The sequence below is a fragment of the Dendrobates tinctorius genome, unplaced genomic scaffold (genome assembly GCF_039654945.1).
Source record: "Dendrobates tinctorius isolate UK_male_01 unplaced genomic scaffold, ASM3965494v1 ptg000087l, whole genome shotgun sequence".
NCBI lineage: Eukaryota > Metazoa > Chordata > Amphibia > Anura > Dendrobatidae > Dendrobates > Dendrobates tinctorius.
In genome coordinates, this window is record NW_027361755.1 from 7,788,157 (window position 1) to 7,815,308 (window position 27,152).

The 27,152-nt window shown below is 47.8% G+C and overlaps 1 protein-coding gene across 9 annotated transcripts in view; it reads right to left on the minus strand.

The window, feature by feature from the left end:
* Positions 1 to 27,152, minus strand: part of TIAM2 (TIAM Rac1 associated GEF 2) — a 769,295-nt gene that overhangs the window by 233,755 nt on the left and 508,388 nt on the right. Inside the window, exon 1 of one of the 9 annotated variants that reach the window (XM_073585724.1) lies at positions 20,137 to 20,229. The exons of the other annotated variants lie outside the window; for them this stretch is intronic. The gene's annotated coding sequence lies outside the window, so the exon portion shown is untranslated. Of the gene's footprint in view, positions 1 to 20,136; positions 20,230 to 27,152 lie in introns of those variants that run through there. 9 annotated transcript variants of the gene reach the window in all.

Below are 27,152 nucleotides of genomic sequence, written 5' to 3' on the forward strand. Positions count from 1 at the left end.
ACATATACAGAGATTGTTAGTTGCACAAAAATCGTATACAGCTGTACACTTCTGATACAGTTCTGTATATCTGCTTGTCGGATTACGGTCCAATACATACTGTGAGAGCGTCTGTGACTAACATAATATATACGTTGATTTAATTTGTTTAATACACCTTACACAGCTGGACGCTCCTCATACAGTACCATCTCTCTGCTGGTATTTTTGGTACATTTTCCCAAACATGACGAAGTATGGTGGAAGAGGCCGCGGACGTGGGCAGGGGGGCGCAGCTGGTACTGATGGTGGTGGTGCATCGGCTGGTTCTGGCAAAAGCACAAAGCAGCAAGGCAGGAGGTGTTGAGCCTGTGTCATCCTCTGGCCCAAGAAGGCCTGTAAGGTTGCCTTTTCTTGGAGTAGGAAAACCGCTTTTAAAGCCAGAGCATCAGGAACAGGTTTTGGCATCCATTGCCGAAACAGCCACCAGCTCTATTGCCTCCTCTTCTGAATGGTCGAAACCTGCAAGCACGTACTCGTCAGTGCCGGGTTCTGGTCATAAAAACCCCTTTCCTTGTGTCCTTCACCCCCACCAAAAGTTAAGGATGCGGCAGCCCACACTTCAGATTACTCTATGGAGCTCTTTTCACATACCATGCCTGGGTTATCCAGTCAAATCCTGAATTCCCCAGTCCAAGATGAATCTTACATGGAGTGCACTGATGCACAGCCACTGCTAGAGGATTCTGCTGGTAGACTGACCCACAGCACTACATTGCCCTCGCAGTCTATTGAGCCAGAATCTGACCCTGATGAAACCCAGGTGCCCCTTCCCGCATACTATACCACCTTACACGGTGACACAGAGGAAGGTAAAGAGGAAGGTGCAGATGACTTTGAAGAGGGGGTGATGGATGACCCAGTTCTTGACCCGGATTGGCATACATTGGGGGAGGAGGGTGGCGCTGGCAATAGTTCAGATAAGGAGAAGGATCTGCAGCAGGCATTGACATCGCAGCAGCGGTTATCTGGCATGCCCGTAGCTGTCCTAAAACGTGGAACTAAAACTAAAAGAGTTGCAGGACAGCTTGACCAGACGGTCAACTTAGCACAACGCGCAAGGCCAGAAAATGTTTACCATAGTAGGAAGAGTGCAGTGTGGCACTTCTTTGTCCAAATCCTACTGATGAGGCAAAGGTTAATGCCTGTAAGAAGTGCGGAAGGACCTTTAGCCGAGGTAAACAACTCAGAAATTTGAATATCAGTTGCATGCTTAGATATTTAATCAACATGCACTTGCAAGCGTGGACGGACTACAAAACCTCAGGTAGCACATGTGCACCTGCTCCGACTGAAGGTAGCCAACAACGCTCCATTGCTACCCCCTCTGTAAGACCACCGCCACCATTAAGCACACCACCAGCACTAAATGTGGAGGTGTCGTCGCAAGGCAAAAGCACTCAGGGAATCACAATGGTTTTGCAACACAACACTGAATCTATCCCATCACCACCAATATCATCACCAACCCCCTCTCACTCCATCCGGTCCACCGCTACTTCCCCCATATGCAGCTCTCCAGTCCAGCTCATCCTATCAGACACTCTGAGTAGGACAAGAAAGTACTCATCCTCTCATCCGCGTACACTGTGTTTGAATGCCTACATTGCCATCTCATTAGAGATGATGCCCTACCGTTTGGTTGAAAGCGAAGCTTTCCACGACCTCATGGCCTACGCTGTCCCACGCTATGACCTACCCAGTCGGCACTTCTTTTCTCGAAAAGTCATCCCTGCCCTCCACCGGCATGTGAAAGACCGCATTGTACATGCTCTAAAACAGCCAGTGAGTGGAAAGGTGCACCTCACAACGGATGCATGGACCAGTAGGCATGGCCAGGGCCGTTACGTGTCCATCACTGCGCACTGGGATAATGTGGTGGATGCAGGCTCCACTGGGGACAGCGGCGGTGGAACAGTGCTGCCTAGCCCACGGTATAGGAAACAGTTGGCTGTAGACTTTCGCTCCTCCTCCTCCTCGTTTATCAGCGAAAGCTCATCCACAGAGTGCAGTCGCACGAGCACTACATCCGCAGCTCGCAGTGTTGCACATGAGGTGTCCCACTATCGAACAGCTAGTGGTAAGCGTCAGCAGGCTGTGTTAAAGACGATGTCTTTGGGCGACAACAGACACACCGCGGAGGTACTGGCCGACTACTTGCAGCGACAAACAGAGTCATGGCTGGGCAGTCTACATATTGAGGCAGGCAAGGTAGTCAGTGTTAGTGGCCGTAATTTTGTGGCAGCCATAGCCCGTGCAAAACTCACACACATACCTTGCCTGGCTCACACTTTGATCCTGGTGGTGCAGTGCTTCCTTAATAATTATCCGGAGTTAACATCCCTGCTCCATAAGGTGTGAAGACTGTGCTCGCACATCCGTCGCTCGGCCGTACACTCCAGTCGTATGCAGAAGCTGCAGCGATTGCTCCACCTCCCCAAGCACCGCCTAATCATAGATGTTGCAACAAAGTGGAACTCTACCTTGCACATGGTTGAGAGGCTGTGCGAACAGAGGCAGGTTGCAATGCATTTGTGGGAGGATACACGGGCAGGCAGTTTGAGGGAAGACATGGAATTGTCGGGTGTGCAGTGGTCAAAGCACTCTGTAAAGTCCTTCAGTGTTTTGAGGAATGCACACGGCTGGTAAGCGCAGACGATGCCATCATAAGCTTGAGCATCCCACTTATGTGTCTGCTCATGCAAAGTTTGATGCACATTAAGGATCAGGCGTCTGCAGCGGAGGAGGAGGGAAGCCTTGATGACAGTCAGCCATTGTCTGGTCAGGGAACTGTCCTTGACGAGGAGAAGGAAGAAGAGGAGGAGGATGAGGATGAGGGGGATGATTATTTTGGGCAGGAGGATGTTTCTCAGGGGGCAAGAGAAAATGTTGGCGTTCCAAGGTCTGGGACAGTGTTTGTGCGTGACTGTAGGGATGTGGATTTGCCAGAAACTGCTCCTCCACCCACCATGGGCAGTGCATCATTGACACCTGGAACATTGGCCCACATGTGCGATTATGCCTTGTGGATCCTAAAAAGGGACCCCCGCATTGCCAAAATGATGAGGGATGACGACTACTGGCTGGCCAGCATCCTCGATCCACGCTACAAGGGCAAATTATACATCATGCCACAGGAGAACCTAGAGATAATATTGGCAAACAATCAAGCAACTCTGGTAAACCGTTTGTTTGAGGCTTTCCCAGCACACAGCAGCGGTGCTGGTTCTCCCACGAGCCATAGTGGGCAAAATGGAAGAGGTGTTTGTGGTGCACACAGCAGAAGTGGCATTAGAGACAGGGGTTTAATGACCATGTTGTGGAATGATTTCTCAAGTAATGCTCACACGACTGCTAATACTGCATCGATTAAAAGTGACAGGAGGCAGCAGTTCTCAACTATGGTTACAAACTACTTTTCCTCCCATATCGATGTTCTCCCTCACAGGTCATTCCCCTTTGACTATTGGGCCTCTAAACTGGACGCCTGGCCTGAATTGCCACAATATGCCTTACAGGAGCTCGCTTGCCCTGCTGCTAGTGTGTTATCTGAAAGAGTCTTCAGCGCTGCTGGATCAATCCTGACAGAAAAAAGGACCCGTCTGTCGACCCAAAATGTTGATGATCTAACCTTCAATAAAATGAACCTTGCATGAGTTTCAAAGGATTTTGTCCCACCTTCCCCTGATGACACATAGGTTACCTGAAAAGTGCCTTGGTTTTTTCCTCCTTTTCCTCGGACTTGCCCAATTACGCCCTTTGCAGCAGCTGAATGTCCAGCCAACACATCTGCATATGCCAATTTTTAAACCTCCCTAACTGGGCTGCCCACCCCTCCCCCAACGGCTGCTTGGTCATGGCCACAGCACTTGCAAGTTGCAATACTTACATCTCCCTGCTCCACCGCTGTGTAGTCTGGGCAGTTAAATCCTTCACAGGGACGGCCACTAGAAATTTGGTGCATTGATCAATGATGGTTAAGATGTAGCTATGGCATGTCCTGCTGGCCTCTACCTTCAGATGATCAATGGCTACCATGTGAAATGGACGTCAACGTACAAGCGGATGCAGTGGTGGTTTATGATCACCTTTCACAGTTGTGATAGTCACAGACGTGTGACATTCCTGCCACCATTTTTCAATGCCTCCTCTCATGCCAATCCAATAGAATCGCCTACGGCCTGTGGCTTCTGTCTTTTGCACTCCAAAATGACCAGACACATCATGATAGGCAGTGAGGACCATGGGTACATCTCTCCCTGTGATCACAATTTGATGGAGATGAGTAACGGTGATGTGATCCACGCTACTGCGATAAAGCAATCCTTTCTTCACAAAGAACCTTTTTCGCTTTCTCCATAGACACAGTAATTGAGGGTCTGCATTGCCTCTGCAACATCTACCGGGAGGTTTTCCCGCCATGAGTAATTCCAAAATTTCTGCTAACACTCGACTTTGCATCTATACTTGTATCCATGTAGTTTCCAGTAGCGGAGATTCTTGACTGGCTTACTGAGATTGAAATATATACGAAGATTTAAAATAAAAGTACCACAACACTGTATACTGATGTATGCTATGAATACCTTTCCCTTTTTCTACTTTTTTAATTATGGTGTAATACATAGTGAGCCTGTGAGTGTCTGTGTCTGACTCCGGAAGTATAAACGGAAATTTAACCCTAGACTGGACACACCTGGTATGTGCTGATACAGTACCTTATTTAAAAAATTTGTATTAAGGTATCATCTGTAGGATAACCAACTGTGGGGGGGGGACCCTCTTCTTGCCGCAGACAAACACGAGACTGAGACAGAGTTTGTATTGAACAGGTCCGTTTTTAGTGCCCATCCTTCTGTTGACAACAGCAATTCACCAAAGGCGTTTCACATTTCTCTGTACACAGGCCCCGGTACCTTCACTTCCTTTGTAACTATAATCGTGGCGTCCTCTGTGGCTCTTCCACTGTGGCTGGCCTAGGCCCAACCACCACAGCACTGCACCAGTCTGAGCACACCGTTCGTATGATAGCCCCAGGCCGTCTTCGTCTGCGGCTACCGTCCTCTGAGCCACCCCCCCATGACCGCCTCAACTGTCAGTCCTCTCTGGAGCCTTTCCACAGTCTCTATTTCCTCAGCAGAACTTCCTCTTTACTGTGCTCCCTTCGCTGACTGACTCTTCCAGAACCTTCCCTCAGCCTTTTATACTTCCAGTTCTGGTAACTCTGCCCATCATCACCTAACAGTTTCTCTGACCAATGGCGGTTATTCAGTCCCACTCCTACACTCTCCACTGCCCTCCAATGGGCAAGCTAAAACACTGCACCCTTTCTCTTTATCTTAGCGGTTTCACACCTACATTGCGCTACACCTCTGCTTCTCACTACAGGCTGGTCTGTCTGTCAGTCCACCTTCCCTACATCATCCATAGTGAGTGCACGTGTGTGGGTTACGCCTTCTATATATACGGTGAATCGGAGAAACAAATTTTTACACTATACTCGATACAGCTTGTATCTTGTTATATAGTACATTTGTTCGACATTTAGCATTACGGTCAAATCCATACTGTGTAAGCATCTGAAAGTGACTACGGGACAATTTATACGGAGATTTCAATTGTACCCAAAAAAATATATGCTTGCTATTTTGTTATCCAGGACCTTTTTTACAACATTTTTTATTATGGTCAAAACCAAACTGAGTGAGCGTCTGAGGGTGACTACGTAAATATATACCGATATTTTCAATTTGGCCAACACTGTATACAGCAGAACGCTTCTGATACAGTAACCTTTTTAGCTATTTAGATTCTGGTGTAATCCATAATGAGCCTATAAACGTCTGTCTGTTACTCCGGCAATATATTTGGAACTTTATGATTACCCCAAAACTGTATACAGCTGTATGTTTGTGTTACATAACCCATTTACAGCTTTTTATATTCTTGTGTAATCCATACTGGGCCTGAGAGCGTTTGTGTCTGCCTCCTGAAATGTATACGGAGAATCAGAATGTTTACACTATACTATATATAGCTTGTATCTGGTGATACTGTACCCTTTTTCAACTTGTTATTTTATTGGGTAATCCATACTGAGCCTGTGAGCATCTGTGTATGCCTCATGAAATATATACGGAGATTTACTGTTATCCATAGACTGTATAGAGCTGTACGCTTCTGATACAGTACCATATAGCTTCTGGTATTTTGGGTCCATTTTCAAAAACATGAGGAAGTATGGTGGAAGAGGACATGGACGTGGGTGTGGGGGGCCACCTGGTACTGATGGTGGTGGTGGTGCATCTGCTGGTAGTGCCAAAAACACAATAGCAGCTTAGGCAGGAGGTGTTCAGCCAGCGTCATGGTGTAGCTCTGGAAGGCCTGTAAGGCTCCCTTTTCTGGGAGTAGGTAGACTGCTTTTAAAGCCGGAGTATCAGGAACTGTTTGTGGCTTACATTGCTCCAGCTCTATCGCCTCCTCTTCTGAAGTTGTAAAAAATGCAAGCACTGAGTCGTAACTGCAGGCTTCTGGTCAGGAGCAACCCCTTTCCTTGTGTCCTTCACCCACACCAAAAGTGAAGGATGTGGAAGCACACACCTCAGTAATCTCAGTAATAGAGCTCTTTTCACATACCATGCCTGGGTTAATTAAAAAAAGGGCCCATCATGTACTGGAGCAATGTAAATGGGGCAGATCAGACACTGGAGCAGCATCTAAGGGGCCCATTATACACTGGAGCATTACAAATGGGGCCCCTTATATATGGAACATTGTTGGAGCCCATCATACACTGGAGCATCATTCATGAGGACCATCATGTACTGGAGCAATGTAAATGGGGCAGATCAGACACTGGAGCAGCATCTAAGGGGCCCATTATACACTGGAGCATTACAAATGGGCCCCATTATATATGGAGCATTATCCCCTAAACCAGGGGAAGAGTCTTGAGGAGATCATTTGCATATTCCCAGTGCCTTCTGGGATAAGTGAAGAGTCTCCGCGAGCTCAACGATCACTGGGTTTTGGCCGTTGCAGCTGAAAAGAGGAAATCGGAAAACCAGGGGAAGAGTCTTGAGGAGATCATTTGCATATTCCCAGTGCCTTCTGGGATAAGTGAAGAGTCTCCGCGAGCTCAACGATCACTGGGTTTTGGCCGTTGCAGCTGAAAAGAGGAAATCGGAAAACCAGGGGAAGAGTCTTGAGGAGATCATTTGCATATTCCCAGTGCCTTCTGGGATAAGTGAAGAGTCTCCGCGAGCTCAACGATCACTGGGTTTTGGCCGTTGCAGCTGAAAAGAGGAAATCGGAAAAATTTTTGCTCATCTTTCATCATTTTTAAGAAATCTCAAGATGGAAGAGGCCAGGAGCCATTTGGTGAGCTGCATTTCTTGCTACATGTTCACAGATTTACCAGTGGAAAAGCCAAACTTCACATGCCACAAATGCAAGCTTGTGTCCCTGTTGGAGGAAAAGTTGCAAAATCTCGAAGAGAGGTTAGCTACGTTGAAGATCATTAAGGAAGGTGAAGAGTTCTTGGACAGAGCAGAATTATCTCTTCATGTTACAGAAAGAGAAGAAATTCGAAGTGCACCTGAAGAAACAGAGGAATGGAGACATGTGACCCAGAGAAGCAGGAGGATCAGGAGGCAGTCAGCACCCATACTGCTCAGAAACCAGTACCAGGCTCTCACGCAGGAAAACAATGAAGAAATACATCAGGATAAGACTTTGCCAACAAGCAGCAACCTTGTACGCCTTCAGAGTCCTCCTGGATGGAGAAAGAAAAATGTTGTGAAGAAGAAACGGAGAGTGGTGGTCATGGGGGATTCCCTGTTGAGAGGAACAGAGGCCGCTATCTGCAGACCGGATATAACTTCAAGAGAAATGTGTTGTCTTCCAGGTGCAAAAATTAAAGATGTGTCTGACAGGATATCAGGACTCTTCAGACCTACAGATGACTACCCATTCCTGCTACTACATGTGGGGACAAATGACACTGCAAGAAACGACCTGGAAACCATCTGCAGAGACTTTGAAGACTTAGGTAAGAAAGTGAAAGAACTGGGAGCGCAGGTGGTCTTCTCTTCCATCCTCCCAGTGGATGGCCATGGAACAAGGAGGTGGAATAAGATTCTGCAGGTGAACAACTGGCTACGTTGATGGTGCCGTCAGCAACGATTTGGATTTCTGGATCACGGAGTGAACTACTTATACGATGGACTACTTGCTAGAGATGGGGTGCACCTTACGAAGACTGGTAAGCATGTATTTGGAAGTCGCCTTGCTACACTTGTAAGGAGAGCTTTAAACTAGAACAACATGGGAAGGGAAGCAAAAGACCAGAAAAAGCCATACACCTGACAAATGCTATTGAGAACTCTGCTATTAGAAGTGGAAAGGAAGAACAAAGACGAAAGAATCTAATTAATAAAAATATTGGAGAAAGAGAAACCAATCACAAACTAAAATGTTTCTATACTAATGCACAAAGCATGGGCAACAAACAAGGAGAATTGGAACTACTAACACAGGAAAAGAAATATGATGTCATTGGAATCACTGAAACTTGGTGGGACAATACACATGATTGGAATACAAGACTAGAAGGATACAACTTATTTGCAAGAAACAGACTTGATAAACGAGGAGGAGGTGTCGCATTGTATGTTAGAAACGCGTATATCTGCACAGAGATTGAAGCTTCAGAGACTGGGAGTTCTGTGGAAACTGTTTGGGTAAGAATACAAGGACAGAACAATGGAAAGGACACCATTGTAGGCATTTACTACAGGCCGCCTGTGCAAGCTGAAGCTATGGATGAACTCTTTATGCATCAAATGGCCAAGTTCTCCAAAAAATATGACATAGTTGTGATGGGAGATTTCAACTATCCAGACATTTGTTGGGAATCTCTCTCAGGCAAAACTAACAGGTCAAGGAAATTCTTATCCTCTCTTGCTGACAACTTTATCTTCCAAAAGGTAAGGGAGAAAACAAGGGGAACTGCTACCTTGGATCTAATCCTTATAAACAGGGAGGAAATGGTTGAGGAGGTAAAAGTGGCTGGGACCCTAGGAGGTAGCGACCATGCTATTTTAGAATTTTGGATAACTAGAGGCGGAAGACCTGTGAAGACTCAGACGTCAAGGTTAGATTTCAGAAAGGCAGATTTTAAGGGATTCAGAAAGAGAATTGGAGGGATCCAATGGCTGGATATCCTTAAAGACAAAAATGTCCAGGAAGGATGGGAAATCTTGAAAAATGAAATTCTCAAAGCACAGTTGTTAACAATTCCGAAAAGAGGGAAGAATAGGAAGCAGTTAAGGAAACCAGGATGGATGAACACAGAACTTAAGCACATGCTAAAAAGGAAGAAAAAAATGTTTATAAAATGGAAAGAGGGAGGCATATCTAAAGAAGAATATAATGCTGTCTGCAGAACCTGCAGGGCACAAATCAGATTATCTAAAGCTGAAAATGAATTGAGGCTTGCAAGAGATGTCAAAAGCAATAATAAAGGATTTTGGGGATATGTCAAAAGTAAAAGAAAAGTCAAAGATGCTATTGGATTTTTACAGGATGAAAATGATGCAATGGTAAGACAGGATGTTGAGAAGGCTGAACTTTTAAATTCCTATTTTGCATCTGTTTTCTCTCAGAAAGGAAATGTAACATCAACTGTTATTCACTGTCCTATTAAGGGAATAGAAGAATCCAGGATATCTATAAACAGAAAGATAGTGAGGAAACACTTAGCTAGCCTAAATGAATTCAAGTCTCCAGGTCCAGATGAATTACACCCCAGAGTACTGAAGGAGATAGCAGAAGAAATTTTTGAACCCCTCTCTATAATCTTTGAAAATTCTTGGAGAACAGGAGAAGTGCCAGAAGACTGGAGAAGAGCAAATGTTGTTCCTATCTTCAAAAAGGGGAAGAAGGTGGACCCAGGTAACTATAGGCCGGTGAGTCTGACTTCTATACCAGGAAAGATCTTTGAACAAATTATTAAACAACATGTATGTCAATACCTGGATAAGAATGAAGTGATTAAACAGAGTCAGCATGGGTTTGTAACTAATAAGTCATGTCAGACTAACTTAATTTCCTTCTATGACGGTATCACTGATTGGGTGGATCAAGGAAATGCTGTAGATATAGTATATCTTGACTTCAGCAAAGCATTTGACAAAGTCTCTCATACAATCCTTATTGAAAAAATGATTAAGTATGGAATGGACAAGGCAACTGTTAGGTGGATTCATAACTGGCTTAGTGATCGGACCCAAAGAGTGGTCGTAAATGGCTGCACATCCAGTTGGAAGAATGTCTCAAGTGGGGTACCACAGGGCTCTGTCCTGGGCCCTGTATTGTTCAACATCTTTATCAACGATTTAGATGAATGCATTGAGGGTAAACTGATTAAATTTGCTGATGACACAAAGCTAGGAGGGATAGCTAATACTAGAGAAGAGAGAGAGAGGATTCAAAAAGATTTAAATAAACTGGAGAAGTGGGCAGCAACAAACAGAATGGTTTTTAACAGGGAGAAATGCAAAGTACTACATCTGGGCAATAAAAATGGAAAAAGCATATATAGAATGGGAGGAATAGGGCTAAGTGACAGCACATGTGAAAAAGACTTGGGTATACTAATAGATCACAGACTGAATATGAGTCAACAGTGTGATGCAGCAGCAAAAAAGGCAAATGCAATTCTAGGATGTATTAACAGAAGCATACAGTCTAGATCACGTGAAGTCATTATTTCCCTCTACTCCTCTTTGGTCAGACCTCATCTGGAATATTGTGTCCAGTTTTGGGCACCACATTTTAAAAAAGACATCAACAAACTGGAGCAAGTTCAGAAAAGAGCGACCAGAATGGTGACCGGTCTGCAAACCCTGTCTTATGAGGAAAGGTTGCAGGATTTGGGAATGTTTAGTTTGCAAAAGAGAAGACTGAGAGGAGACTTAATAGCTGTCTACAAATATCTAAAGGGCTGTCACATTGTAGAAGGATCAACTTTATTCTCATTTGCACAAGGAAAGACTAGAAGCAATGGGATGAAACTGAATGGGAGGAGACACAGATTAGATATTAGAAAAAACTTTTTGACAGTTAGAGTGATCAATGAGTGGAACAGGCTGCCACGAGAAGTGGTGAGTTCTCCTTCAATGGAAGTCTTCAAACAGAGGCTGGACAGACATCTGACTGGGATGATTTAGCGAATCCTGCTTTGAGCAGGGGGTTGGACCAGATGGCCCAGGAGGTCCCTTCCAACTCTACGATTCTATGATTCTATGATTCTATGATTCTATGATTGGAGCCCATCATACACTGGAGCATCATCCATGAGGCCCATCATGTACTGGAGCAATGAAAATGGGGCAGATCAGACACTGGAGCAGCATCTAAGGAGCCCATTATACACTGGAGCATTACAAATGGGCCCCATTATATATGGAGCATTATTGGAGCCCATCATACACTGGAGCATCATCCATGAGGCCCATCACGTACTAGAGCAATGTAAATGGGGCAGATCAGACACTGTAGCAGCATCTAAGGGGCCCATTATACACTGGAGCATTACAAATGGGGCCCATTATATATGGAGCATTATTGGAGCCCATCATACACTGGAGCATCATCCATGAATCCATGAGGCCCATCATGTACTGGAGCAATGTAAATGGGGCAGATCAGACACTGGAGCAGCATCTAAGGGGCACATTATACACTGGAGCATTACAAATGGGGCCCATTATATATGGAGCATTATGTGGAGCTCATCAGATACTGTATGGAACATTATATGTGACTAATTATTTGGTATGAAGAAATATATGGGGCTCATTATTCTGTATGGCGCACAATGTGGTGGCCATAACACTGTATGGAGTAATATACTGTCCTGTTTTTGAGCTCTTGTACAATTTAAAATAGATCAGTCATGTCATGTAAGCAGTGAAGTATGTGTCATTATACTATACCTATATTTCTGTGGCATATCGGAGCATCATGAGTTATGGTATGTGTTAAAGGGGCGCACTGACACTCTTTGGCCCAGGGTACACGAAAACCTGGAGCCAGCCCAACCCCCCCACAACTTTAGCCAAATAACCCCCAGTTTTCAATGCGTAACTATTATTAGGAAGTAAATTAAGGTTGACAAGCTTCAGTTATAAGAATTGATGTTTTTGCCATTGAAATAGGCACTGTAGGTGTGTTTACTGTCTTCCACTCCCTGCCGACCTTGCTTCCCCATTGACTTGCATTGGGTTTCGTGTTTCAGTCGGCTTCCGACTTTTCCCTATAGTCGGCCGATTTTGTTCGACCCGACTTTTGTGAAAGTCGGGTTTCATGAAACCTGACTCGACCCAAAAAAAGGCAAAGTTGCTCATCTCTAATAGTTATGTATCTTTAATGGAACTAGGGAAAGAGATGGGGAATTACAGTACAAGTGTAGGATTTAGTGAGAATAATAGTAATGGGTAGTATATGGTTTATTACAGTGGGGTGCACTGTAGATTAGGAGATTAGATAAGGCTAGGCTAAGAACTGGTTAAGGAAATAGGGAATTTCCAAGTTAGGAGGGGCAAGAGTGGTGATAGTTGAGACCCTTCCTGGTTTTAGTCAGTCAGAGAGTTGGATGGAGAACAGTATGGTTGTTTTAGAAACAAGTTTAAGAAGAAGAGTCCAGCAGTTCAGGGCCTCAGGGCTGGAAGTCACACAAGTACAAGGAAATAGGAGAAGCATGAGAACGGCAGCGACTAGGTTCAGTGGGACATCCCGGAATGTCTCAGACCTTTCGCCCTGTGCCGTCATTCAGTGACGGAGCCTCAGATGCGGGCTGCAGCGTCTGAGACTCCGTCACCGCTAGCATAGATGATTCATCTGCGCTAGCAGGTATAGCATAACGTGATCTCGCTATGCTATGCCGTTTAACCAGCGCATCAACGCTATGCGTTGAATGGGCTGATTAAATGCAATGTGAACCTAGCCTAAGGGTATGTGCACATGCTGTGGATTCTGCTGCGGATCCGCAGCGGATTTGGCCCTGCGGATCCACAGCAGTTCTGCAGACAGTGCACAACACCATGTAAGTCTATGGGATTTACAATCCGCAGTGCACATGCTGCGGTTTTTTCACTGCGGAAAAGCTGCGATTTTAAATCCGCAGAAAGAATTGACATGTCAATTCTTTCTGCGGATTCCGCTGCGGTTTGACACCTATTCCATTGTCCAGGTGTCAAACCGCAGGGGAAAACCGCTGGCCAATCCGCAGGAAAACCGCTGGTGAATCCGCAGCGTGTGCACACAGTCTAAGCCAAACTCAGAATTTAACTAACGGAAAGATCTACACCTCTTATGTGTATCTGACTCACATCTGGTTTGACTTGCAAATACTGAAGTGAAATATTGCTCTATTAAAGGGGTTATCTAATCCAAATCAATAAGTCTGCAGTCTCTCTGTGGGACTGAAGACTTATGAATCCCCCAGCGCTCACACTGCGCTCTGTGAGGATTTGCAGGTTTCTGAGTCGGGACCAGAGGGTATGTATGAGTTATAGAAATAAGTCCAGCTCACTGTAATAGACATCTTTAGGTGTTTGGAGTACAGGGAATGCTGTGTCAAGGCGTAGAGCAATCACAAAACTGAAGAAAATCCAGCTCAACGAACTTGTGAACAAACATCGTTCTTTATTCACGAAGAGTGCTCAGCAAAGGGTATAACAGCTTTAGTGTTGTAAGTTACATCAGCGTTGTAAATTATATCAGCGCTGTAAGTTACATGATATGCAACATCGACGTACTTCAGGTGGCTACACACCCACAATCATACATACCCACCAGTCCTGTCTCAGAAATTGGTGAATCCTCACAGTGCATTTATTAGGGTTGGGGTTGCCATCCTAAACCCCCCCATGGATCTCCCGGTTAAGAGTATATATAAATGTATATATTGATGCCTCGTATTGTTCGATAAGATGTATATTTAATGCTGCTATGTACATTATATACACTCACTGGCCACTTTATTAGGTACACCTGTCCAACTGTGTGTTAAGACTTAATTTCTAATCAGCCAATCACATGGCGGCAACTCAGTGCATTTAGGCATGTAGACATGGTCAAGAAAATCTCCTGCAGTTCAAACCGAGCATCAGTATGGGGAAGAAAGGTGATTTGAGTGCCTTTGAACGTGGCATGATTGTTGGTGCCAGAAGGGCTGGTCTGAGTATTTCAGAAACTGCTGATCTACTGGGATTTTCACGCACAACCATCTCTAGGGTTTACAGAGAATGGTCCGAAAAAGAAAAAAAATCCAGTGAGCGGCAGTTCTGTGGCCGGAAATGCCTTGTTGATGCCAGAGGTCAGAGGAGAATGGGCATACTGGTTCGAGCTGATAGAAAGGCAACAGTGACTCAAATTGCCACCCGTTACAACCAAGGTAGGCAGAAGAGCATCTCTGAACGCACAGTGCGTCGAACTTTGAGGCAGATGGGCTACAGCAGCAGAAGACCACACTGGGTACCACTCCTCTCAGCTAAGAACAGGCATCTGATGGCTACTTTCAGCAGGATAATGCGCCATGTCATAAAGCTCGAATCATCTCAGATTGGTTTCTTGAACATGACAATGAGTTCACTGTACTCAAATGGCCTCCTCAGTCACCAGATCTCAATCCAATAGAGCATCTTTGGGATGTGGTGGAACGGGAGATTCGCATCAGGGATGTGCAGCCGACAAATCTGCGCCAACTGTGTGATGCCATCATGTCAATATGGTCCAAAATCTCTGAGGAATGCTTCCAGCACCTTGTTGAATCTCTGCCACGAAGAATTGAGGCAGTTCTGAAGGCAAAAGGGGGTCCAACCCGTTACTAGCATGGTGTACCTAATAAAGTGGCCAGTGAGTGTATATGTTATATTTAATGTATATTTATAGGGAAAGTGCAGTAATAATATTGAATCACTAGATGGAGATAGTGAACATAATGTAGGAAAGGGGACTTAGCGATAGTGTAGATAGTTAATGTAGGAGGGGTAACTTTGGTTAGAGGAAGGGATCTTCCTGGTTTTCAGTCAGAGGGAGCTAAGCTCCCATCATAGAGCTCTGAAAGGCTTGAGTGCCCGGTCAGTTTAGATATCCCATAATGTATTCAAGGAAAGAGCCCTGCTTTCCCAAAGCAAGAGAAGCAGCATTGTTAACAGCTACAGCAGTCGCAGGAGCTACAGCAACAGAAAAGAGCGTTAAAGGAGAAGTCACGGCAGGACAGATGGGCAGGTCACTCACCTCTCTCGCGTTGGCTGCTGCCCTCAAAGCCAGGGCGAAACGGCTGAGGGAACTCTTGAAAGTGGAGCATCTAACCAGGGAGGGCACTGGAAAACCGTATACTACGGTGGGATCTGGTCTCGAGCTATGTGACAGGGAGAAGAGTACAGGGAAAGCTGAAGTGATGTATGATATGAAACCTGTTGTTAATGCTGTAACGGATCTGGATGTGCTGAGGAGATATGAGAGTAAAGGTTTGTGTTTTGAGTTGCACCTGGACTGTGTCTCTGTTTATTCAGAAACGGCCAGAGGTAACCCTAAGGAACAGAGTGGAGACCCTGATGTCGCAGTGAACGAATACATTGCCAGAAGAATGTGATTTACATGTAGGAGAAGGTTAGGGCATGCAAAGCCCGCTAGACTAAGCCACGACTACTGTCCTGGCTGACTCCTACATGTGGTGTAGTCGGCAAAATGCCGATACCGTGCAGCAAAGGAATGCTGCAAGTGATGAACTTGACATGACTGATGTAGACTGAAAAAAAAGAGATGAAGTTTTTGAGGATGCTGTTAATTTGCCGGATGCGACTGATACAAAAACCGTAAGAGAGACCGACATGGTGATAGCCAAGATGGCAATTCTAAAGATGGTGGGTAGTGGCGTGTAACTGAGGGACAACAACCCTGATCCCTCCCCTCGTGGGCGTCCTAATGGAGAATTGGCGCGAAAAGTTGTCTGGCAGAGTCTGTGGCAGCCATGGTGCCCGCCCCTGGAGGGAGCGTCTAAGGAAAAGAAGAACCCGCCTCTTACAACAGGTTACAAGAAAATGGGTGGAGCTGACGGAAGCGACCCCACCCTGGAACGGGTGGGGCCCAAAAGAAGAGCCTGTGTGCAGCTGCACCATGTCACTACATGACACGGCGCCAGCAGCGATGCACCACTCCTGCACCCGGCACTACGGCGACATAGGCCGCATAGAATGGAAGTGGCAGCAGAACCCGACCCAGATGATGCGAGGACCAGATCAGTGAATAGTACTTGTCACCTGCAGAAGGAAGTCACCGGCGGCTGTCAGAGCCTGAGTCATCACGTCATCATGAGCAGGAATACCATCTTCCGGAGCCAAAAACAGTGACCACCCCGACGGAGCACCTGCCAGAGGAACATGCTGTACCGGAGTGCCGAATCGCAGTGTCCGTGATGACAGGAACCAGAGGAGGAACCTCATCGGGAGGCAGAACCATTGTGTCCAGAGCCTGATCCACAGCTGCAGCGGGGACCGGAAGCAGTGACAACCTCTGAGGAGCCTGGGCCAGAAGTAAAGGTCGGGCCGGAACATTGCCAGCAGGAGCTGAAGTACGCTGAGCGCACATGGAGGGATCTGACACCTGCGGGATGGCCTCGGCTGATGCTTCAAGGCCTCCAGTGACTCCTGGCAAAGGAAGGACCCAAGCAGAGCAGGACAAGTGTGGACGGTGCTCCATGATCAACAGCGGTGAGTGAGCCCTGACCCTTGAAACCGGAGGGCTGGTCCTTACCATGGTCTTCCACCCTGCCAAGCTGTACTGTCTCACTACCCTCTGTCCCACGAAGTGAGCCCTTAGATTTGACCCCCAGGAATCGGGAACAGGAGAGCAAGCCCATGGAAGGCGTAGGAGCGGAGTTGGGCGCTCCCCGGGTTCGCGGAGCAGGACAGGGCCAGTCCGCATGGATCGCGGACATAATTGCTGAAAAGAAACGACAAGAGGAGATTTGGGTCCAGTTATATTAGCATGGGGAGGGCGCTATGGCCGGATGCCGCTCCCGTGGGCAATTAGTTTACACCAATGTGGACCAGGGGTACGGTTTTGTCCGTGAGGCAGGAACTGATGATAAAGTTTATATTAATGCTGCCTCGGTAAAAAATGGGAAACCCCTAATGGAAGCAGACTGGGTCTCCTATTTCAAAGAGGACTGCTTTAGAGGCGGTGACATCGTGCCCGGAGGACGACAGGAACAATCAGTGCCTCGTGTGTCATCTGCCTCCAGCACTACCCCTGCTGCAACTTGGCAGCCCATGGACTCTGCGGCTGCAGAGTCCACTTCAGTCCGTATGCGGGCATGGAGCCCTGATGAGAAAGTGGCACAGGACGTGTGCCGATGAACAATAGCACTATGCTATGTGACTTAAGTATGAGACTGTTCTGCATCCCCACGGGTAAAAGAAGAACTGAAGAGCTTCCAGAGATGGGAGCAATATCCTTGTGTTGAAAGTACATTTTTGTTTTTGTTGTGCCTGTTGCACTTTTTTGCTGGATAGCAGAACTTCACTTTGCTGGGGTTTCAGGACAGTGTGCAGGCTATAGCAACAGACTGTCCGTGGTACAGGCAGTCTGCATATCCACAAAGGGATGGTGCTTCGCTCAAAGGAAGTGGGACAACCCCTTTAAGACTGTGGACCCAACAAGGAGGGTCACCCATTTGTACATTGATGCTAGTATGGACACCATCTGAGGACTGCCCAGAAGGGTGCTTGTGTTGATAGAGGAGTGGACATTTACTCCGTACGGACTCGGCTCACATTGAGCCAATATAAACATGTTACCTCATTTTAACGTATTTTAACATATTTCTCCCTGCGTGGAGTACGTGTCTGTAAGTAACAAAATTTAAAGTGTTACATGGTCAGGGACGACCACTCTTTAAGGAACGGGGAATTTGTAGTAGGGTTGGGGTAGCCATCCTAACCCCCCCAAGCATGTCCCGGTTAAGAATATACATAAATGTATATATTGTTGCCTCATATTGTTCGATAAGATGTGTATTTAATGCTGATATGTACAACATATAACATGTTATATGTTATAAGATGTTATAACATGTTATAACATGTTATATGTTATATTTAATGTACCGTATATTTTCTAAGGAAAGTGTAGTAATAACATTAAACCACTAGATGGAGATAGTGAACATAATGTAGGTGTCACGTCTCCCTCAGATTTTTGGGCCTGCTGTTCTGGTCGCAGCAACTAGGAGGCGCCGGACCGCCACTTCGCCGTCAGACTCGGGGACGGCTGTTCCTGCCTCGGCCACTGGGAGGCGCCGTGGTTCTATTACGTCACCGTCAAACTCAGGGCCTATGGTCCCAGCTTTAGCCACTAGGAGGCGCTGGTCTGTCACGTCACCGTTGGATTCGAGGCCTGCTGTTCCAGTCACGGCCACTAGGAGGCGCCGGACCGCCACTTCACCGTCAGACTCGGGGACGGCTGTTCCTGCCCCGGCCACTGGGAGGCGCTGTGGTCCACCCGTGAGTTATGGTGGTGATAGAGAGGTGGCTCCTGCTCAGGCATCTGGTGGGCGCAGGCTCCGCCCCTCTGTCAGTCATCAGGGGGTTACTGCATCACCGTCTGGCCTGGTCCTGGGGGCGGCCCTAATGACATCACCAGTCCAGGAACCTGTGAGGGATGACCTGATCCCTCAAATACCTTGGGACTGGTCTTGCAAGCCGCCGGATATATTCTTGGTTCCCCTGTGTGCTACTTAGTGATTGATTTCTGTTTGACTCTGACCTCAGCCTGGATTTCTGACCCCTCTTTTGCCTGACGATTCTGTACTTCTGCTACTCTCCTGGTTTGTGACCTTGGCCTGGATATTCTGACTCTGCTACTTCCTAACGATTCTGTACCTCTGCCGCCCTCCTGGTTTTTGACTCTGACCTTGGCCTGAAATTGACTCTGCTATTGCCTGCCGTTTTTGTACTTCACTCTGACGACCGTCCTGCTCTGGCCGCTGCTCATATTCAGACAGCGCCTTCTGGGCTCTGTTGTAAATCCAGATCCCTGTATAGGGGTAAAGGGTATCAGTGTTTCTCGGGGTGTTGCCTGGCTGCAGCCCAGAACCGCAGACGGACGTTACATTATATCCGGCCATAAAATTAACTGCTTCTTGTGTATATACCCAACATATACAAAAGCAGTCTCCCTGAACTTTTTTTTTTTCCTTCTTCTGACTGAGCTGATTTTTAGCCTGAACACCTGTTGCATTGCCCAGCCTGGAAGATCACTCTCATTTTCCTGGACAACTATGCGGCAGTCTGGAGTCTTCAGGGAGAGAGCTGCACCTCAGAGATCCATGGTCCTGGCGCGTCGACCTCTGGGCAACTACTCTGGCTATGGTTGCCCAGAGGTTCAGGTATTGCCCGCAGATGCGGCTAAAGTTTTATTACCCATTTCAGTTTTATGTGGTCAGAAAACGCTGTGTTTAAACGCGTATGTGGATAGTGGCTCTGAAGGAAATTTTATGGATTCCTTGACTGCTAGGAATCTGGGTGTAACACTACTAAAACTTAATGCCCCTATTAAAACCACGGCTATTAATGGCACATCCATTATTCAGGAGGGGGTTAAGTTTGTTACTGCCAAGGTTGCTATGTCTGTGGGAGCCTTACACACTGAGCTTGTGTCATTTTTTGTGATGGACAATTTAACCTCTGCAGTTATTCTGGGTATGCCATGGTTACGCCAGCACAATCCTGTCATCGACTGGCACTTGGGTGACGTTGTACGCTGGAGCCCCCAGTGTCAGAAAAATTGCATATCCTTGGCAGTAAACCAAGTTAAGGTTAAAACCCCCCACATACTGTTTGCTTTCAGAGATTTTGAGGATGTCTTTTCTATTGTAGAATCTGAAAAGCTACCCCCTCACAGAGAGTATGATTGCCCTATGTCACGTCTGCCATGTCTGTTTGTCTCAAGAACTCCTGGAGCGATGTGCATGCGCATGTTTTGTCTGCTGTCCTGCATGTTCGCTAGAGCTGTGTGCAGACTCACCTCATGTCTGAGCTGCAGGATGCCTGCGTTTCTGCTCTGCCTTCTGTGATCTTCTCGTCATGTCTGGAGTCCTTGATCATGTGATGTTTCTTAAGATCCTGCACTGTCTGGTTCTGCAATCATCTCGTCATGTCTAGAATCCCGGATCATGTGTTCTTCCTAGGATCCTGCACTGGTTGGTTCGGTGATCATCTCGTCATGTCTGAAACCCTGATCATGTGACGTTTCCTAAGATCCTGCACTGTCTGGTTCTGCTATCATCTCGTCATGTCTAGAATCCCGGAAGTTCTCCCCTGGTCCTGACCTGGAGGAGGAGGTGCTATGCCCTATATCAGGCCGCCTCTTCCTATGCTCAGGGCCTGATTGTGTTGCTTCCCTGCAAGGCTCTGGGTCTGTGGGGTTGCTCCCTCTATTCTGTGCCCTTGCACTTTGCTCTGTAGTGCGTCTCTGCACACGCTCCGTGCTCGTATTCCGCCTCTTGTCTTGTGCCATGTTTGTCTTTGCCTTGCTTTGCCTTGTAGTCCTTCTGCTGTTCTTTGTCTTAGTCTGTTTTGCTATGTCTCGCCTTAGCTATGCTTTGACTTGTAGTCCTTCCTTTGTTCTCTGCCTCGCCTGTTTTGCCATGTCTTGCTTTTGCTATGCTTTGACTTGTAGTCCTCCCTGTGTTCTCTGCCTTGCTATTCCTTGCTTTGTGTTCCTCCCTATTGTCTCAGTCTTTGCTTGCTCTGCCTTGCTCTCTCCCATGGTGCCCTGTAGTGCTCCCTGGCACACGCACCATTTCTCCTCTCCTTAGTGCTCGTTTCTTTGTCTAGTCCCAAGGTCTTCCCTTGGCCCGGCTCTGGGCTTCTGCCTACGCTCCGCTGCTAGACTCTGTCCTCTCTCTGACCTGGCTCTGTTTCTGCCTGTATTCCTTGCCTTGTTCCCTGCCTTGTCCTTGCATTGAACCCCGGCGTGGGTTCCCCTTGGCCGTCTCCTGTGCCGTGGTAAGTGCCACGTGTTTGTGTACAGCCGTGTGTACTGGCCAGTGTGGCGTGCCCCCTGCGTGGCTCCTAGCACGCAGCCCTTCCTTGTGCCCTGGCGTGGCTCCTAGCACGCACCCTGCCTTGAACCCTGGCGTGGCTCCTAGCACGCACCCTGCCCTGAACCTGGCGTGGCTCCTAGCACGAAGGTTCCTTTGCCCCCTCCTGTGCCTTAGTCGTGCCTCGTGCTGGCGTTACAGCCGTGTGCATTGGCCAGTGAGGTGTGCGTCCCTGCGTGGCTCCTAGCACGCACCCTGCCTTGAACCCTGGCGTCGCTTCTAGCACGCACCCTGCCTTGAACCTTGGCGTGTCTCTACACGCACCCTGTCTTGTGCCTTTGCGTGTCTCAACACGCACTCTGTCTTGTACCTTGAACCTTGGCGTGTCTCTACACGCACTCTGTCTTATACCTTGTACCTTGGCGTGTCTCTACACGCACTGTCTTATTCTATGCTTTGGCGTGGCTACACACGCACCCTGTCTCGTTTGCGAACCTTGGCGTGTCCCCTACACACGCACCTCGCTTTGAACCCTGGCGTGTCCCCTACACACGCACCTAGTCTTGACCCTGGCGTGTCCCCTACACACGCACCTAGCCTTGGACCTTGGCGTGTTCCCTAAACACGCACCCTGCTTGGATATCTGTCGTGCCTCCTTGCCTGAACCCTGGTTTGCCTGCCGGATGCCCGGAACCTGCCGACCGTTGCCAGAGGTCCGGAACCAGATGACTACGGCCTGATGTCCGGAACTGACGTCCGCAGCCTGATCCCTGGACCCTGTCGGTTTGCCAGCAGTCCGGAGTCCGATGCCATCATGCCATTACCTGTGCCTAGGCGTGCCATCTGGCACGTACCATGTTATGGACCTTGGCGTGCCCACGCGCGCACCTTGCACGTTTTGCTTGTTTTCTCTGTATGTGATCTTGTGTTATTCTAATGAAGATACCTTGCACCTACGTCTAGTCTCGTCTTGCTTCCTGCTCGTCCTTGTCGTCAGACACTCGTCTAGTGTCCCCTGAGCCGGCCGTCTGGTCCCAGCAGTCGTGGTGGCTCACCCCCTTGGTCTTGCCCCTGACACTCCCTGTATAGGGGGTGGATTCTCACAAGGTCAGCTCGCCCTCGGTGGGTGGGTGCCACGACCCAGAGGGTCCACTCAAAAAATGGGCTCAGCAGGAGCTGAGTCCGTCACACCCTATTGATCTAATTCCGGATGCCCGTCTCCCTAAGGGAAGAATATTTAATCTCTCTGGCCCAGAGCGTCAGGCCATGAATGACTATATTGCAGATAGCCTAAGAAAAGGGTTTATCAGACCGTCCATTTCTCCATTTGGGGCCGGGTTCTTCTTTGTGGAGAAGAAAGATGGTGGTCTCAGACCCTGCATTGATTATCGGGAGTTGAATGCAATCACTATAAAAAACCAGTATCCGCTTCCACTCATCCCTGATCTTTTTAATCAGCTAACAGGAGCCCGTTGGTTTACTAAACTTGACCTCCGGGGGGCATATAATCTGGTCCGCATAAGAAAGGGAGATGAGTGGAAAACGGCCTTCAATACACCCCTTGGCCATTTTGAGTACCTGGTAATGCCGTTCAGACTCAGCAACGCACCTGCCGTATTTCAGCACTTTGTTAATGATATTTTTAGAGACATTTGTGGGGTGTATGTCGTGGTGTATTTAGATGACATTCTGATTTACTCTGCTGACCCTGTGACACACTCTCAACACGTCTATTCTGTGCTACAAAGACTACGTGAACACTCCTTGTTTGCTAAACTGGAGAAATGTGTCTTTTTTTGCTGAGGAGGTACAGTTTTTAGGATACATGGTTTCAGGTAAAGGCTTCCACATGGATCCTGCCATGGTCCAGCCTATTAAGGCTTGGGTGCAACCCAAATCGCTGAAAGCGCTGCAGCGATTTTTGGGGTTCGCTAATTATTACCGCAAGTTTATTAGAGGTTTCTCAGAGATTGCGAAGCCACTCACGGATCTGACCCGGAAAGGGGCGGACGTGGCCGACTGGAATCCTGAGGCAATTCAGGCGTTTCTTACAGTAAAAGAGTGCTTTGTGGCCAACCCAGTTTTGGTTCAGCCGGATCTGGACCGTCCATTTATTGTGGAGGTGGATGCCTCTGAAGTCGGAGTGGGAGCAGTGCTATCACAAGGTACTACATCCCTCACTCAGCTTCGTCCATGTGCGTTTTTTTTCCCGCAAATTCTCTTCCACGGAGAAAAACTATGATATAGGGAATCGGGAACTATTGGCAATTAAATGGGCCTTCGAGGAATGGCGTCACTTCCTCGAGGGCGCCAAACACAAGATCACGGTAATTACCGATCATAAGAACCTGACATACCTAGAATCAGCAAAAAGGTTAAATCCTAGACAAGCAAGGTGGGCATTGTTTTTCTCTAGGTTTAATTTTATAATCACCTTCCGCCCTGGTACAAAAAAAATGTGAGGGCCGATGCCCTCTCTCGCAGTTTCTGCCCCTCACAAGCTGAGGACTGTGAACCAATTCCGATATTGGCCACTGGGATCGTTGTGTCCGCAGTGTCATTGGACCTTCTGGAGGAGATCCGTAAATCCCCAGAACAAGCCCCTGACACTACGCCACCCAACAAATTGTTCGTTCCGCCTGCATTTCGCCTACAAGTGCTTAGAGAATCACATGACTCTGTCTTGGCAGGCCATCCTGGTCTCAATAATACCGCCAGATTGATAACTAGGAATTTTTGGTGGCCGACGGTGGTTAAGGACTGCAAAGAATATGTCTTAGCATGTGAGGTCTGTGCCCGCGCCAAGTCCTCCCATAATCGCCCTGCCGGCTGGCTCCAGTCCTTGCCCACCCCCGAGAGTCCATGGACCCACATCTCCATGAACTTCATTACGGACCTACCGTCCTCAGATGGAAAGACGTGTATCTGGGTGGTGGTGGACAGGTTCAGTAAACAATGTCATTTTGTCCCCCTGTCGGGGTTACCTAACTCGGAAACGTTGAGTAAACTGTTTATTGTACATGTGGTATGTTTACACGGTGCCCCGGTCAATATTGTGTCTGACAGGGGTACCCAATTCGTGTCAAAGTTCTGGAGGGCGTTCTGTAAATGCATTGGTATTGAGCTATCTTTTTCCTTGGCTTACCACCCTGAAACCAATGGTCATACCGAACGTGTCAACCAGGCTCTGGAGCAATACCTTCGTTGCTACGTCTCAGAACACCAGTCCGATTGGGCAGAACATCTGCCACTAGCCGAGTTTGCCCTAAATAATCAGTATCAGGACTCCATTAAGTCTACCCCCTTTTTCTGCAACCACGGGCTGCATCCGCGCTTTGGCTCATTCTCGGCCAGAATGTTGGAGCTTCCTGGGGTAGAGAAAAATATACATAATTTAAAAACCATTTGGTCTGAGGTAAACTCGAACTTGAAAGGGGCCCAGGTTAGACAGACCTCGGCAGTGAAAAAACGGCGATCCAAAGGACCACACCTGGGAGTTGGAGACAAGGTTTGGCTCTCCACCAAAAACATCAAGCTTAAAGTACCATCTGCCAAACTGGGTCCCAGATTTATTGGTCCATATGAGATTATAGAGGTGATTAACCCGGTGGCCTTCCGTTTAAAACTCCCTCAGTCTTTCAAATTACCCAATGTCTTCCACAAGTCTCTCCTCAAGTTGTATCGCTCCCCAATTCACCCTGTCCCGTCCCCTCCTCCTCCCGTTTCGGTCGGAGGGTCCTTGGAGTATGAAGTCCAGGGTGTCCTTGACTCCCGCCTTGTAAGAGGGTCCGTACAGTATCTGGTACACTGGAAGGGCTACGGCCCGGAGGAGAGGTCCTGGGTCCCTGCGAGGGACATCCATGCAAAAGCACTAATTAGAAGGTTTCACCTCCTTCACCCTGACAAACCAGGTTTTGAGGGTCCGGAGGCCCCTCTTGGAAGGGGGGTACTGTCACGTCTCCGTCAGATTTGGGGCCTGCTGTTCCGGTCGCAGCCACTAGGAGGCGCCGGACCGCCACTTCGCCGTCAGACTCGGAGACGGCTGTTCCTGCCTCGGCCACTGGGAGGCGCCGTGGTTCTATTACGTCACCGTCAGACTCAGGGCCTATGGTCCCAGCTTTAGCCACTAGGAGGCGCCGGTCTGTCACGTCACCGTTGGATTCGAGGCCTGCTGTTCCAGTCACGGCCACTAGGAGGCGCCGGACCGCCACTTCACCGTCAGACTCGGGGACGGTTGTTCCTGCCCCGGCCACTGGGAGGCGCCGTGGTCCACCCGTGAGTTATGGTGGTGACAGAGAAGTGGCTCCTGCTCAGGCATCTAGTGGGCGCAGGCTCCGCCCCTCTGTCAGTCATCAGGGGGTTACTGCATCACCGTCTGGCCTGGTTCTGGGGGCGGCTCTAATGACATCACCAGTCCAGGAACCTGTGAGGGATGACCTGATCCCTCAAATACCTTGGGACTGGTCTTGGTTCCCCTGTGTGCTACTTAGTGATTGATTTCTGTTTGACTCTGACCTCAGCCTGGATTTCTGACCCCTCTTTTGCCTGACGATTCTGTACTTCTGCTACTCTCCTGGTTTGTGACCTTGGTCTGGATATTCTGACTCTGCTACTTCCTAACTATTCTGTACCTCTGCCGCCCTCCTGGTTTTTGACTCTGACCTTGGCCTGAAATTGACTCTGCTATTGCCTGCCATTTTTGTACTTCACTCTGACGACCGTCCTGCTCTGGCCGCTGCTCATATTCAGACAGCGCCTCCTGGGCTGTTGTAAATCCCGATCCCTGTATAGGGGTAAAGGGTATCAGTGTTTCTCGGGGTGTTGCCTGGCTGCAGCCCAGAACCGCAGACGGACGTTACAGTAGGAAAGGGGACCTAACAATAGTGTAGCTAGTTAATGTAGGAGGGGTCACTTAGGGATCTTCCTGGTTTTCAGTCAGAGGGAGCTGAGCTCCCGTACAGCTCTGAAGGGCTTGAGTGCCCGGTCAGTTTAGACACCCTGTAACGTTGTATTCAAGGAAAGAGCCCAGCCTTCCCAAAGCAAGGGAAACAGCATCATTACAGTTACAGCAGTCACAGGAGCTAGAACATCAGAAATGAGCTTTAAAGGAGAAGTCAAGGCAGGATAGACGGGCAGGTCACTCACTATGTGGCAGGTGATCGCATGGGCTGATGCCCGCAAAGCCGGGGAGAAATGGCTGAGGGAACCCCCCCGAAAGCCGAGCATCTGACCAGGGAGGACGCTGGAAAACCGTATACTATGGTGGGACCTGGTCTCGAGCTATGTAACAGGGAGAAGAGTAGAGGGAAAGCTGAAGTGACGTATGATATGAAACCTGTTGTTAATGCTGTAACGGATCTGGATGTGCTGAGAAGATATGAGAGTAAAGTTTTGTATTTTGAATTGCACCTGGACTGTGTCTCTGTTTATTCAGAAGCGGCCGGAGGTAACCCTAAGGAACAAAGTGGAGACCCTGATATCGCAGGGAACGAGCAGGCAAGTACGTTCACAGAAGAATGTGATTTACATGTAGGGGAAGGCCAGGGCATGCAAAGCCCACTAGACTCAGCCACGACCACTGTCCTGGCCGACTCCTACACGCACAGTGTGTGCCCGGTGGGGATTTACAAGTCTGCAGTCACAGAGAGTGACTGAACTTATCAATTTGGACCAGACAACCCCTATAAGCCAGATGCAGATAAGCAAATGAAAATTTGTCTGATTTTCATGATATTGTCATCCATGTGTCTGTATTTTACGTACATCTGACATTTGTGTGACATCCGTATTGTACACCAACATTTTAATTATTTACATGATCCAATGATAGTTTCCAATGTTAATAATAGCAATGTATCCGTAAAAATATTTTTTGTTTTTTACACCCATAGATTTAAATGGGTGAGTCACATCTGATATATGGAAGAGAAACGAGCATGGCTGTGACCTTTTTCCACACAGACACTTAGTCCATGTGAAAAAACTATCATCCAAACAG